The sequence below is a fragment of the Chrysemys picta genome, chromosome 6 (assembly GCF_011386835.1).
Source record: "Chrysemys picta bellii isolate R12L10 chromosome 6, ASM1138683v2, whole genome shotgun sequence".
Classification (NCBI taxonomy): Eukaryota; Metazoa; Chordata; order Testudines; family Emydidae; genus Chrysemys; species Chrysemys picta.
In genome coordinates, this window is record NC_088796.1 from 82,993,815 (window position 1) to 83,007,438 (window position 13,624).

General features: G+C 43.0%; 1 non-coding gene across 1 annotated transcript; it reads right to left on the reverse strand.

Moving 5' to 3' along the window:
- Positions 1–568: 568 nt before the first annotated feature.
- LOC112058923 (U6 spliceosomal RNA) lies at positions 569–675 on the reverse strand. The gene has a single exon (XR_002888095.1). It is a non-coding gene; the product is annotated as a U6 spliceosomal RNA (small nuclear RNA).
- Positions 676–13,624: the final 12,949 nt, after the last annotated feature.

Below are 13,624 nucleotides of genomic sequence, written 5' to 3' on the forward strand. Positions count from 1 at the left end.
CAGCAAGATCCTCACTAATTCAGAAATTGTGTGGATCATAGGAGGATTATAATATGAGCCTGTAAACCAGAGAAGCTTACTTTATTACTAACTATTACCATCGTTATTAATGCAGCTCTACAGGGGTGTATGGCACTTTACAGACATACAAAGCCAAAACCACTGCGATGGTGGGCATAAAACCTAAATATCACAAGTAGCAAATGAACAACAAAACACTGTAGTAGGTGCATAGAGATGGAGAGAACACCCACAAAAACACAGTATTGTTCTTGGGAGAATATTGTTCTGTAAAGTCATATAAGTTGCTACACACAAAATATTAAAGTTGCAATGTCTAGCATTCAAATGTTTGGGCATTTCCTAAGTAAGATTGGCCTTAGAATCATAGAATATCAGGGTTGGAAGGGACCTCAGGAGGTCATCTAGTCCACCCCCCTGCTCAAAAGGGGACCAATCCCCAGACAGATTTTTGCCCTAGATCCCTAAATGGCCCCCTCAAGGATTGAGCTCATAACCCTGAGTTTAGCAGGCTAATACTCAAACCACTGAGCTATCCCTCCCCTCCAAAAATATGGAATGCTTCACAAATTTGTGTGTCATCCTTTCACAGGGGCTATGCTAATCTTCTCTGTATCGTTCCAATTTTAGTATATGTGCTGCCGAAGCAAGCACTGCCTATGTAGGAGTTGGAAGGTGTGTCATCCTGAAATCCCTTGCCTCATTCATGAAGTAACAGGACGATCTCATGGTTACAGTTGAATGACACACTGGAGAACTTGATCCTCTCTCTATTTCTGCCACAAAATTCCTATGTGATGCTAGACAAGTCACTTAACCCAAACTTTTCACTGGTGGTTGTTATATCCTTGGGGGCAGTAGTTTTAGGAAGAAATCACTTGAGACACAGAGAGCTGTGAACCTTAAAAGCAGCCATTTATTTCCATGCACTGAACTAACCAAAATCAGCCAAAACTGGCTGGGCTATCCCCTAATAATCTAACTCAGTTGCCATAGCAACAACAAGGTGCTATTACCACGACAACCAAATACACAACATATTCCTCCCCCCTTAATAAGAACATCCCCTAAATAAAACAAACACTAAACTAGAGAAGGAGGGTAGACTGCCTACATTCCTGGCTAAACCCCGGGGATTATTTTGCCCCATAACCATGGGTTCGCCCTAGCTAAAGATCCAGCCATTGAGGAGGTGGTCTGTCTCTAGGTGGATTACAGCGAACTTCTGGTGTTGTTGCACCCGAAAGTAACTTGGGCACAGGCCTGACAACGGGCTCAGGGTTTGTAGCGCAAATGAGTGAGGAGGTGGTATCAGCTCGTTCCGGGCAAGGGGGTATCTCACCCACCGGCAGTAATGGAGGATAACAGTCAGGAACAGGTGATTCTTGATTCGGTGTCTTGCCAGAAGAGGTGAAGTCAGACAACTCAACTGAAGATATGTCCTGAGGACTGGTATGACCCGGCAACACCTGATCTACATGTCGCTGCCAGGTCAGATTCTCTGCAGTCCAGACTGTGTAGGAAACAGGTCCTGGTTGGGCGATGACCGTGGCAGGGACCCATTTAACTCCAGAAGTATAATTCCGAGCCAAAACTTACTGTCCCAGGCTAAAGGTTCAGTCTTTTGCTCTGGGTGCACGCCTGATGACTTGATATTGCTGCTGACATTGCACAATTTGTCTGGGTTCAGAAGGTTTCAGCAGATCAAAGCAAGCGCACAGCTGTTGTTCCATCATTAGAAAGGCCGGGGATGCCTTGGTCGTAGCATGAGGTGTGTTTCTGTAGCATAGTAAGAAGGTGTCCAGACACTTTTGAATGGATAATTGTCCCCTTGCCAATTGCTGAAGTGATGTGGTGTATCCCATTTACCTTCATAAAATTTTGAAACTCCTGAGAGACAAACGCAGTCCGTTGTCGCTTACAAGTTGTTCTGGCAGACCAAAACAATTAAAGAGTCCTCGTGGTTTTTGGATAGTACTCTCTGCAGTAGTGGACTGCACTATAGAGATTCCTGACCATTTAGAATGGGCATCTACCACCACCAAGAACATGCTTCCTTCAAGGGGGCCAGCAAAGTCAACGTGAATACGTTGCCACGGGTTTTCAGGCCAGTCCCATGGGAGTAGGGGCGCCCACTGAGGTGCATTCCTGACACCCTGACATGACATACAAGCTCTTGCCTTCTCTTCAATAGCACTGTCTAATCCAGGCCACCAAAAATAGCTTCATGCAATTTCCTTCATGTGCATTATTCCACAATGACCGGAATGTAGCCGTTCTAACATGTGATCTCAGTGGTGGTGGGGCAATGACACATCTTCCCCACAACAAACAACCAGATTGGATCGATAACTCCATCCTCCTGGACATGTAGGTAACAAGGTCGGGTCAGACCAGAGAGGTTTGGCGAGATTTTCCATGCATCACCAGGTCCATAACTTGGGACAATACTGGGTCAATGCGAGTTGCCGTCTTTATCTGAGTAGCGATGATGGGTGTATTCGCTACCTGTTCAAAGTGAAAGATTTCCTTTTGGGCAGTATCTTGATGTTTGACTGGCAAAGGCAACCTTCAGAGACCATCCGCATTGCCGTGCAGAGTGGATTTCCGATATTTGATTTCATACGTGTGCGCTGAAAACAACAATGCCCAACCTTGCATACAACTAGAAGCTAATGGAGGAATGCCTGTGTGGGGTCCAAAAATTGAAGTCAGAGGTCGATGGTCTGTGATAAGAGTAAACTTCCGCCCAAACAGGTACTGATGAAACTTCCGAATTCCAAAAATAATTCCTAATGCCTCAGTTCGATTTGGGCATAGTTAGTTTCTGCTTTGCTTAGAGTGCATGAAGCAAAAACAATAGGTCTCTCTTCTCCCGAAGGCATAATGTGTGACACGACGGCTCCCACTCCATAAGGGGAGGCATTGCAGGCCAATTGTAAAGGTAAGGATGGATCAAAGTGCGTCAGAACTTCAGAATTTAGCATTGCATCCTTAGCTTTGTTAAATGCAACATCACAGGCTTCAGTCCACTTCCAGGTCTTGTTCTGCCCAAGGAGTTTGTGAAGTGGTTTCAGCAGTGTGGCTAACTGTGAGATGAACTTTCCATAATAGTTCAATAGACCTAGAAACGAGCGAAGCTGGCTAATATTTTGAGGAGGGGGAGCCTCCACAATAGCCTTAACTTTTGCAGGGGCCTTATGAAGACCCGTAGCATCAGTGATGTGTCCCAAATATTCAACAGAGGGCGGCAAAAAAGCCAGAGCCAGCCCTGCCAGTGGCCCTGTAAGTGTAGCCATGGTTTTAGTTTCAGGTTTCACAGTCAGTGCAAACACGCCAGTTCTCACTCCCTTCCAACAGCAAAAAGGTTTGGTTTTTTTGGTACCTTGACTTCTACTTCCTTCTGTTGCTGGGGCAGCACAGATATCCCATCCTCGTTGCTACTTTGTTGCATCCTTGGGGGCAATACTTTTAGGAAGAAATCACTTGAGACACAGAGAGCTGTGAACCTTAAAAGCAGCTATTTATTTCCACGCACTGAACTAACCAAAACCAGCCAAAACTGACTGGCCTATCCCCTAATAATCTAACTCAGTTGTCATAGCAACAACAAGTTGCTATTACCACGACAACCAAATACACAACAGTGGTCATTGTATGTTCATTTTCTGGATGCCCTACTTGAGACCCTCCAGTAGGATTTGAAGATGTGCTGAGCACTCACAACTGCCTCGGATATTAATGGGATTTATACTTTGAACACAGCAAGTGGTATACAGTGCTAAGTACGCCAAAAAAAGATCTTAGTGATCTCAAATTGGACACCCAAAATTAGTGGACACCATCTCTCTGTGCCTCAGTTCCCAATCTAATCAAATGCGGATAATTATTTCCCCTGATCTTGCAGGAGTATTGTGAAAATAAATTAATGTTTGTGGAGCACACAGATAGCACAGATGTGCACTGTTAAAAAGAAGCCCTGAACAAGCTGTTAATTCTGTCTTCAGAGCAGGATTTGGATGATGGTCAGTAAATAAGGTCATAGGCCACACACTGAACCAGGAGAAAATAAAATATTGAATGGCTATTCAGTAAGTGAGAACTATAGATCCCGTGCACTGAAGGATCCAGGGTGCTATGGAAAAAAGTATGTGATCATAGAAATGTAGGGTTGGAAGGGACCTCAAGAAGTCGTCAAGCCCAGCCCCCTGCACTGAAGCAGGACCAAGTAAACCTAGAACTTCCCTGACAGGAGTTTGTCTAACCTTTTGTTAAAAACCTCCTGTGACTGGGATTACAATCCTTCCTTCCTTCCTTCCTAAGTGAAGTATTTTGCACTTGTCTTTATTGAATATCATCTTGAATTAAGACCAAAGTCTCCAGTTTCTCAAGATCATTTTGAATTGGAGGAATTCTGTCCTCTAATCTTCTTGCAACCTCTCCCTGCTTGGTGTCAAATTTTATAAACATACTTCCCACTCCATTATCCAAGTTATTAATGAAAATATTGACTTATACCATACCCAGAACAAACCCCTGTGGGATCCCACTAGATACACCTTCCCATTTTGACAGCAAACCATTGATGACTACTCTTTGAGTATGGTCTTTCAACCAGTTATGCACCCACCTTATAATAATTTTTAGACCACATTTCCCTAGTTTAAGAGACTGTCATGTGGGACTGTGTCAAAAACCTTATTAAAATAAAAATATATACAGTGGCATAGCTGCAGTATTTTAAGTGTAGACCTACCCTCAGTGTCCTTGCCCACCCTGTCCCAGTCTTCCCCACAGGTTCTTTGTCCCAATTTACTCTCTCTGCTATCTCCCTCCATAGTTTGAGCTCTTGTCTTTTCTAAAGCTCAGATCCTCCAAACTGCCTCTTCACAGCATCTGGAGACCACAGGGCAGATAGTTTCCCACTCTCAATTCTGGTGTCTGGCAGCACAGCAACCTGGAGCAGCAGTTGCAACAAGTCCTGCTCAGCCTCTGCAGTCCTGGGATGGAGTATGCTCAGCACAGGTGGCATAGCGAGTTTTGCTGCCTAAGTCTAACAAATCTCTACTGAGCATGTGCCAACTGAGGGGTTCTTTTAGAAGCCAAATTGGGGGGGAAATTTTCACAGCAAATGGCACACCCCTGACACAAGGCCAACCACTTTGCAGCGTTCCAAGGTTTTGTTCCAAAAGCATGATGGCACCTGAGCTCATCAATTAAAGGTTATAAAAGTTTTCCTTCACCGTCTCAGATTGGCAAAACATTTTTGCTTAATATCCTTTTTGGGAATGGGCAAACCATTTTAGCTGAAGCTTAAATTATACATATATTTTAAAAATGGCAGTGTGAGGCAGACACTGGGCATGGAAAAATTCAGCCTGAATGATTACAGTTTAGTAAAGTTTTAAGTAACTGACAACCAAGTCTTATAATTAAAAGTCTAATAATTGAATCTGTGTAGCACTAACAACTCTGCTTAAAATTGTTTTGTTTCATTTCTTGTTCTCCCTCCTGCCCCCAAAAGAATATTCAAGGATGAGAATAGGAGTAGAAAGTGCCAGAGTTGAAAAGTGAGATAAATTATTAAATTAATTTCTTTCATTCACACATTTTGTAACCTTTTTCCTCTGTAACAAAGTCAGGCCGGACAGCTGAAGGAGGGTCTGGGAAAACAGGCATGTTAGCCCTAGAATGCTAAAGGCCCTTTTTTCTACAAGCTGGGAAGGGGTTACTTCAGGTCAATTAGGGACACCTGAGTCCAATTAAGGGCTACCTGAAACCTGTTAAAATCTCGGGGGAGACAAACTGCTGCAAGGCTAGAGGCAGTAGGGAGATTGGTTTTCTCCAGTTTGAGAGACTCCTCACCATAGGGGAGACACCCAAAACCCAGTGCCTGTTTAGGGGAAGGGCTGACACCCCGGGTCCAGCGACAGGACAACACCTGCTCCAGTGAGGGTCCAAGGAAATGTAATCCCCTTTTGTTTCAGTGCGTTATAGACTTTTCCCCTTTGTTTGGCAGAGGAGCACTCCTCAGTCCTGCCCTGAGGCCTACTGGGAAGGCTCTGAGAAACAAACCCCGAAGAGGGAAGACAGACACACTCCAGAGTGGGGGGCTGATTTACCCCAGACCCTGCCCCTACCAGATGAGGGAGCACTAAGTCTGGCGAGGCAGAAGGGGTGCCCTGCCACACCTCTTATAAGACTGTTCTTAAGCAGTCAGTGCACCTTCTTCTTCTCCTTGATGCCAAATAAAAACAGTGCTAGCACCAAAGTGGTTCAGTTGCATATGAACAATTCACTCCTAGAAATTCAAGCTACAAGAGACAATGTACATATATATCAAGTAAACATGTGCAAGAAACACATTTTTGATTATACTGATTTAGTGTCTTATTGATTTGTATGCACTGCTTAAACATAGACATGTCTAACTTGCAAAGTAGGCCAACATCCCTAGGACATTTGTTCAAATTCAGCCTAAATGGGTGGATGGCAAAACACTGGTACTATCTGATTGCTGTTTGATGGCTTATGTGGAGTTCTTAGTCCACTTACCAATGGCCGAGTATCTACAAAATGAAAGCCAATACCTCCACATTCGGTTTTAGCTGGTACCTTTCTTGGCAGTCTCAGCAGAGAGACGAAAGACTGAGGGGCATTGGGACTGAATTATTTTGACCTCCAGAAATGGTCCGGCAGGAGAAACAGTACCGAGAAACTTTAATTTGTCATAGCCTATGCTGTACTGATCTGCGAATAAATGGAAGACTTAATTCCCCAGGACTGCCAGCCTAGCACCATTCATGACCAATATATTCATACACATTTTTTTCAAATGGACTGCAGTCTGAGTTTATTCAGAGAGAAGCTCAGGGAAAATGTCTTGAAACAGCTGGGAGAAGATTGGACAGAACACCATGCTCTCCTTTTCTTTGTATTTGCTAAAAGAGGTTTGCATTTAGTCAACACAATATAGCAGGATACAATAGTCACCTACACAAACATTCATTAATCTGGAAAGTGTAGGAGCACACAGTCAGCTGCTGTGACAAGCAGGATTCCCTTTCAGACTAGAACACCCTGCTGACATTTCCACCTATTCTGTAGGATCATTACAAGAGGCTCCAACAGATGATAGCTGTCCTCTCACTGCCGCACATCATTCTGTAAATATGCTCTGGTGTGAACAAGATTGCCTCAGAAATGCCAATAAGGCTGAGAGCTTTTATGACACAGTAGTGCAGTTCTCCTCAGTAAACCTCTACAAGCTATTGTTTTATCAATCAAATGTGGCAACTGGGACTGAGAAAGAAACAGTTTGGACAAAATAAGATAAAGCTAATCTGTACAAACAAGAAATTCTGAAACAGTCACATCTTGCCATATGGTAGACGTTTAGGCAACTCATCCTGTAATTGACAGTTACAAGTGCTGTATATGGACACAGCAATTGCAACAAACATAGATGGATGATGCTCCAAATATTTATGGAATTCTACAAGATTATAAAGATGAAGCACAGCCAACATCATCATTCAGTGCAAGTATAAATTTCCTTTCCTCCTCCAGCCCCATATACCTATCCCTATAGCCTCCCCAGTTTGTATGTTTTTTCCAGCTGAGAGATGGGTGAACTTGGAATGGTGACTGTCTGAACAGCCAGGAAAATCCCATTATCTATTGTTAACCAACATCTTCCCATTAGAAAGTTTAAGCTACACAGCTTGTATCAGTTGTTCACCCCTAACAGCATAGTTTCCTGTCAAGTATATGAACTATCACTTCTGACGCCTACTACTTATCAAAGCCTAATCACCTGTAAGTGTGAGTACACATATGCATGTGTGTTTCTGGCCTTACAGGCCAAATTTAAGAGGACATCTGGTATTCTAGTGATGTCTGCTTCCAACTGGGGTTCTCCTTTGACAGCTATTTCTGATAGCACCATGAATCTGTGCTTTTGGAAGCTCTCCTACAGTAGACCCTGTTAGCCACAACCTTTCTGAGCACCAATCTTGTGTCACTGGGCTTATCCACTTTTGACCCTTTGTGGTCTCACCATGGGTTAATGATATCTCCAGCTGAAATCTATTGCCCCTTTAAGGATGGCTGAGAGTCCCACCATTAAAGATTATACTTCCATCACCTGGTCTCACTCCTAGCAGTCTCCATAAGTCTGGAGGGGAACTTTCCATTTAAGAGGCAGCCTTGAGAATTGCTCTCTGAGGTCTCTCAATACTGATTTTTGGTAGCAGCCCAGCTAGTGCTATTTCTGTATCCACCAGCTAAACTCTGCAAATGCTGTTCAAGGCAGGACTGGATTATAGCAGCCTGGGCCCCTAGGCTACAGACCCCACTCCAACCAGGGCTCTGCCTCTGTAGCTTAGCCCCCATGCTGAGTGACCCCCTCTCCCCAGATTGTCGGATTTCAGTCCATGCCTATTACTGTAAGTATGAGTTGGCTATTTGTTTATTTTGACAAACAAAAGTTTTTACTTAAAATCCACCAAAAACTGCTTTAGCAATTTTCAATTTATACCTTTGATTTTATTTATTTATTTTTTTTTAAACTCTTATGCCATCACTACAAAGATATTGGGCTAAATCCCGCAATCTTTACATAAAGTGAATTTCCATTGAGTTTTAACTAACTTTAGGCTTTACCATATTGTTAGAAAATGGATAGTTCATGGTCATAAAACTGTGTGCATTTTGATTTACCCTCTATGTCCTGTAGAGGGTAGTGCAATTCCATGCTCCTTTATTTTCTGTTTCCAGCAGGTTGCAGGAAATGCTAAATACAGACTAGCAAAATAGTTATGATTCTCAGCTTTTGTTGATTTCACCTGGAATGAGCTTTTGGGTTGTCCCAGCTTCTGAAATACAAGCCACATACTGTTCATTTCAATGTACAAGCTGTGCAATGCTGTCAAACAGTTTTTAATAACCATTTCTTATAAAATTATCTCAATGCACAAAACAAATCAAATAAACCTTTGTCTTTTTCATAGGTAGTATGTTACTTTTATCAGAGTTTATCACAGTAGTTGTACAGAGTTCTTTGTCTGAAATGTACTGTACCTTGATTTTAAAGAACTGCAACCACATTGTAACAGTGGAGTCATATTGCTGAATGACAGTCATATTCAAAGTTTGATGACCGTTTAGCATTCAAAATATCAATGAACTCTTCCAGTTTCACCTTGTAGAGTACCTGGTGTCACATAATATTAAAGGCCAGCACTAAAGCATTACAGATGTTAAATTCAATGGTACCTAGCACCTGGTATGTTCTTACCCACTTGTACTCTTATCCAGTACATTAGGAGATTTTTATTACAGCTGGAAGAAAGGAAAGGGTCCAGATACCCATGGTCGAAGTCTTAATTACAGGAGTATACACAGAATAATCCCTAACTCAATATATAGAGCAAGAATGCACAGCTAGCCTTACTCATTGGCTCTAGAACCCAGCATGCTTCTTGCAGGCTGAATCTTTCTTAAAAGCAAACAAAATCTTTGGAGTTTCAGGTAAAGTAAAACAAAGATGTGTGACAGCAGTATCCTGCCTTCACTGAGATCTGAGAGTCAGTTTATCTCATCTCCTTCTCACTCATCTTGGTAATCTATGGCTAATATAGTTTAAAGAGTTTACCTGGCCAGTGTGGATTTAAAAACACATTCCATTCATAGAGTTCCAGTGTCATGTGTGGAAGACACTATAAGGCTCAACCCTGTTTAGAAGGAGCACTGCTGATATGACAGGATAATTTGTTCTCCAAACACCATTCATTGCTTGGCTTTTCTTCTAAGACTGCCAGCAAGGGCACCAGATGGGGAAATAAGCTATATGCTATAAACACCTATCCACTAACAACCAAATTGAAGCCACCACCACGTTTCATACAGATCACTGAAAAGTCATCAGTTGATACTGCTTTAATTTTGGTACCAACCTGGGTTGGACACAAATTGGTGAGGCTATACATTCCATTTATTATACCAATTATTGTACCATTCAGTTGCCCCAGAAATTATGCACACATACAAACACATTTGCATTCTATATTACATATGCTAATGAAATCCATTGTCATTAGTGCCCCTAAATGGAGAAAACTTACAACTAAAAAGTAAAATCAGTTAAATTAGCACAGTGTAAATGGCTGCAAAGCTGAATCACAGGCACAGAATTAGTTACTCACTTCAAAACCGTTTGACTGATTTTGTCTATCACTGACTATGAAAGCATCTTTTTCTTCCTGTGCATAGCAGTATGTTCACTGTAGAATGATACTGCCCTAGCAAAGTGAACTGCATGATCACTCCTAAATGCATATATCTAAATAGTAACAGTAAAAAGACTGCACTTTGTTTGCTATACAGTTCTAACAGCTTTCTAGAGAGGAAGACTAAGGGAGCAGATGAACAGAGTAGTAGATTAGTGCATTAGCCTGACACACACGAGACCTGAATTCAAATCCCAGTTGACTGGTAGGTTATAATAAGTGAACATTAATGTTCCTGTTTCAACTTAGTCCACAACTGTGTACATCACTAAACCACCACGTGACTGGCAGCCTCTGCCCTAGAAAGGCCAAAGATTGGAAAAAAGGTGCTGCAGGTAAAGACTAGAGTAAATTGGCAGAACTCTTGTGGAAAAACCTGCCAGTCTATTTGACATCTATCTTTAGGTATAAGAACTTACTGTATTGCTGTGGTAATTGAAGACCAAGCAATACTATGCCTAGTTCAAGCAAGTTCTTTAAATCCTTTTATCCCAGCACTGAGGTCTGCTTTTCAAACCATCCATAAACTAGGACTGTATGCAAAAGTGTGTGCACAATTGCATGTAAAAATGCACATGACTCCATATCTAATTAGCATACCATTTGAGTAAAACACATATTTATGTGAAATCAGCTGATTAAAAGCCTATCATTTATGTGCACATAGATCTTATTTATGTGTGGTAAATTACACGTGAAGATGAGGAATGTCACACATTTTGCATATAGTTTTGAAAAACAGGTCCTATATTCACTCAGATTTTTAGAATACAAAGGACTCCTTCTCCACGTGCAATGCAGATGTCTAAGCAAAAACAAGTCAAGCAAAACCAGCAGACATCAGTTGTAAAAATCAGTTTTTCACACTTTGGTTCACAAGATGCAGATACATCTCTCTTTGATCAAGACAATGAGATTCCTTGTACTTCATATATGATTTCCTCAGAAAGAGAGTTTTGAGCTAAATTATTGCAGACAGACTTGTTAAGGCAAAAGAGTGATCAAGAATATATAATTTGACAGGCTTTAGCCCAGTGAAGTTAGTGGGTTTCACAGATGTGAGAACAGAATGTATTCCTTAGTCTACGTGAAATGCTGGGGATGTTCTCCAGTGATTAACGTTCCATGACCATGTTTATTTTCTAAATGTCTAGAAAATCTCTAATAATAAACCAGGCTTAAGGGTTACTAGAGTACCATATTAAAAATGCACATAGTATTTATTTAGAGAAATATTGTCATGGTTATAAAGCAAAGTATGCAGCCTATTTTTAAAATGAAACAAATTATTCTGTTGAGCTCCTAAACAGCTATGAGGTTGCCTAAAAGCAAGAGGTCAAATTCTGCTCTTGGTTACTCTCATGAAATCCAAAGGAAGGCAGTGTAGTTGTGTAGGTGTTGCAGAGCAGAGTTAGACCCCAGGATTATGACCGTGATATAAGTCTAGCTTCTCAACTAGGAGGATCACCAAGAACCAACCCAGTTTCTTGATGAGTGCCACAGCATGCTAATTCTTCATTCTGCCTGCCTGTTCTTTTTTTATGAGCATTCAGAGTCCTCTCTCATGAAATACTGGAAAGCAGGATTCATGCACTTCAATACCCTGATCATTAGAGCGGAGTGCATGGGGTTAACTTCTCTTCCCATGGATATCAATAGGGAAACTCCCATTGACTTCAATAGGGCCAGGATTTAACCAATAGAGTAGAAGGGGCAAACAACAGGCAAATCCAATTTTAAGCAAGCCTAGCACCTTGACAGCATCCCTTAAAGAATTACTGTTGTTGCTAATGTTGTAATAGACTCCTCTGCACAGTGTTCCCATGATTGGCATGGTACATCAAATCCTTTCAAATACCTGATACAGTGCTGTGTGGCCTACAAGCTGAAATGTTTGCATTGTAGATGCTCAAAACACTAGGCCCTATAAAATCTGGCCTTCCTAGTAAACAGCTGCGCACACATAGCATGAGTTGGAAAAAAAGAGTATAAATATCCTCGGTACAAAGTCTAAGGCCTGGTCTACACTACGACTTTAATTCGGATTTATCAGCTTTAATTCGAATTAACCCTGTAACCGTCCACACAACGACGCTATTTAATTCGATGTAAAGGGCCCTTTAAATCGATTTCTGTACTCCACCCCAACGAGCGGAGTAGTGCCAAAATCGATTTTAGCAATTCGAATTAGGGTTAGTGTGGCCGCAATTCGATGGTATTGGCCTCCGGGAGCTATCCCACAGTGCATCATTGTGACCGCTCTGGACAGCAATCTAAACTCGGATGCACTGGCCAGGTAGACAGGAAAAGCCCCGCGAACATTTGAACTTCATTTCCTGTTTGCCCAGCGTGGAGAGCACAGGTGACCACAGATACCTCATCAGCACAGGTAACCATGCAGGCTGATAATCGAAAAAGAGCACCAGCATGGACCGTGAGGGAGGTACTGGATCTGATCGCTGTATGGGGAGAGGATTCAGTGCTTGCAGAACTTCGTTCTAAAAGACGAAATGCAAAAACTTTTGAAAAAATCTCCAAGGGCATGATGGAGAGAGGCCACAATAGGGACTCTGAGCAGTGCCGCGTGAAAGTCAAGGAGCTCAGACAAGCCTATCAGAAAACAAAGGAGGCAAACGGTCGCTCCGGGTCAGAGCCGCGGACATGCCGCTACTACGCCGAGCTGCATGCAATTCTAGGGGGGGCTGCCACCACTACCCCACCTTTGTTCGTGGATTCTCGGTCGGGGATAGTCTCGACGCCTGAGGATTCTGCCGATGGGGTAGAGGAGGAGGAGGAGGAGGAGGATGAGCTTGCAGAGAGCACACAGCACTCCCTTCTCCCCAACAGCCAGGATCTTTTTCTCACCCTGACTGAAGTACCCTCCCAAGCCTCCCAAGCCAGTACCCAAGACTCTGACCCCAGGGCCGGCTTTAGGCCAATTCCACCAATTCCCCCGAATCGGGCCCCGCGCCTAAGAGGGCCCCACGTCCAGTGGCAGGGCCGCCGGGGTGGGGGAAAGTGGCCGAGAATCCCTTTCCTGGCTAGAGGCTCCTTTTTAATTTTTACTCACCTGGCGGCGCTCCGGGTCTTCGGCGGCGGGTCCTTCACTCGCTCCGGGTCTTCGGCGGCAGGTCCTTCAGTGCTGTCGAAGACCCGGAGCAAGTGAAGGACCACTCCTGAAGACTAGGAGCGCCACCCTGTGAGTACAACCCCCACGTGTTTTTTTTACGTGTTTTGTGGGTTTTTTTAGTTTAGACGGGGCCCCGTCAAAACTGTTTGAATCGGGCCCCGCACTTCCTAAAGCCGGCCCTGTC